This window comes from Engraulis encrasicolus, chromosome 1 (genome assembly GCF_034702125.1).
Source record: "Engraulis encrasicolus isolate BLACKSEA-1 chromosome 1, IST_EnEncr_1.0, whole genome shotgun sequence".
NCBI lineage: Eukaryota > Metazoa > Chordata > Actinopteri > Clupeiformes > Engraulidae > Engraulis > Engraulis encrasicolus.
In genome coordinates this window covers 875396-877895 of record NC_085857.1, presented here as the reverse complement: position 1 = coordinate 877895, position 2500 = coordinate 875396, and positions in this window count along the sequence as shown.

The following is a 2500-nucleotide window of genomic DNA, read 5'->3' as shown; positions in this document are numbered from 1 at the left end:
CCCAAATTCAACCGTTTCCATTTTTAGCTCAATCCATTATAACAAAAGCTGTTAGGGGATTGGTAGGCAGAACACGCACACACACAAACACACGCACGCACGCACGCGCGCGCACGCGCGCACACGCACACGCACACATACACACACACACACGCACACACACAGAGCTGAGACGACACTGGGAGGGATCAATCTCTAGTCACACTCTGCTCCTCGTCTCAGACTTGCAACTCTCTCTCTCTCCATGACAGGTAATTATCCTTCCTCTCTCCAACACACGACACACACTCTGACGCTCAGCAATTGTTAGGGACCTCTCAGGTCAAATCCTCTCTCTCTCTCTCTCTCTCTCTCTCTCTCTCTCTCTCTCTCTCTCTGTCGCCCTCTCTCTCTCTTTCTCTCTCTCTGTCGCCCTCTCTCTCTCTTTCTCTCTCTCTCTCTTTCATTTGTTGCTTTTCTCCCTTTCAGCCCTCATACATATATATCTGTTTCCTATCTGTCTCCCTCCCTCCTCCCATCTTGCCCTTCTTCTCTCTCCTCTCTGTCCATTTATCTGACACCTGTCTCCCTCCTCATCCCCTGAGGCCTGTAGCTGAGTTGGGATCAATGGGTTGGCTGAATAGAGAAGCAGTTGACATGCTGTAGGCCGGGAGGAAAGGAAAGGGAGAGACAGAGAGAGAGAGAGAGAGAGAGAGAGAGAGAGAGAGAGAGAGAGAGAGGAGAAAAGAGTCTGTGTGTCAAGTTGCCGATGGATAAGATTTCTGGATTAGGCTGCCTCTGTCTCTCCCTGTACCATATTTTTTTTCAGTGTCATTTCAATAATAATGGAGTTAAGTTCTCTTCCAGTTCACTCTTCCACTGTGACACTGTTAAGTGTTCAATTAACACTAAAAAACGTTGAACTGTTTATGGGTCAAGACGTTCAGGAGTAAACCAGGTTAAGTTAAGAGGTAAATCATCTAATAGAAGAGCCTGGTTCAGGAGTAAACCTGGTTAAGTTAAGAGGTAAATCATCTAATAGAAGAGCCTGGTTCAGGAGTAAACCTGGTTAAGTTAAGAGGTAAATCATCTAATAGAAGAGCCTGGTTCAGGAGTAAACCAGGTTAAGTTAAGAGGTAAATCATCTAATAGAAGAGCCTGGAGTCCTCACTTCCCTAAGAAAAGCTCTTGTATTAGATGATTTACCTCTTAACTTAACCACAACTTATCCTGAACCAGCTTTGTAGTGTAGGCCCCTGGAGGAGCAACGACATCCAATGCCCATAAAATAATTAGTAATTGGTGGTTGATATGCTGCAATGAATATGCTTCTTAGATAGTCCTCTAAACAGAAAGAAACCATACATTACAAAACATCCTTACAATAATGGAACCAAAGAGGGTGGAATTTTAATCAAGAGGAATCAAAACACGGCCACCAAATCCAAAAGCGTGTGCTCAAGTTGGGTCTCCTAAGGGGGCGTTGTCCCCTACTTCTTCTTCTCTTTTCGTGGTGTTTGCACAAGATGTGCGCTACTGCCATCTACAGCGATAAGGGGACTCCATTTATTCTCAACCTCAGGACTCTGAAGGTCTCCTAACCGAAGGTCTCCTGAAGGGGCGTTCACCCGACATTGAGTGGATACCGGAAAAGAAACAAAATGACGTATTTCTGTCTAGAATATCTCTGGTGGGACTGCCACTGAAACGTCACTGAACCTTATTCGTCTTTGTTCCTCTGTCGGACACTTTTTGCCCTCCTATCACTGACACATCACATCACTTTGCCCTCTGCTCCAATTGCTACCTCCCCGGTCCCATACGCCACTGGCTAACGCTGTGCCGCCTTGACGTGTGCTGCCGCTGAAATATCCCTGACCCTTATGCCTCTTTGTTCTTCTGACACTTTTTGCTCTCCTATTGCCGCCTCCCCTGTCCCTACCGGGGAAACGTCACTGAACCTTATTCGTCTTTGTTCCTCTGTCGAACACTTTTTGCCCTCCTATCACTGACACATCACATCACTCCTCTTTTTGCCCTCCGCTCCTATCGCTACCTCCCCTGTCTCCCTCCCTCTCTTTTCCATCTTTCTTTTCTCTCCATGTGTCCTCTCTCTGGTCCCCTGTGGCCTGCAGCTGCCTGAGAAAGAGACAGGGAGAGAGAGACAGAGACAGAGAGTGCGAGAGAGAGAGAGACAGAGAGAGAGAGGGAGAGAGAGAGAGAGAGAGAGAGGAGGAATAATGTCATGTGTCAAGTCAGCAATGGATGAGTCCGATTGAATTTGGGCTAGAAGCTAAAAGCGAAGGATGAGCGAGAGAAGAGAAAGAGAGAGAGAGAAAAAGGAGGAGAGATGCAATTGCTGAGCAATGAACAGGACTCAGAAAGCGAAGAGGGAAAGAGAGAAGAAAAAGAAAACGAGAGAGAGAGAAAAGACGGAAGAAGAGGAGAGAATCATTGTGTCAAGCTGACGATGGATGTGTCCAACTCGGCTGGAAACCGAAAGTGAGGAAAAAAGGAGAGA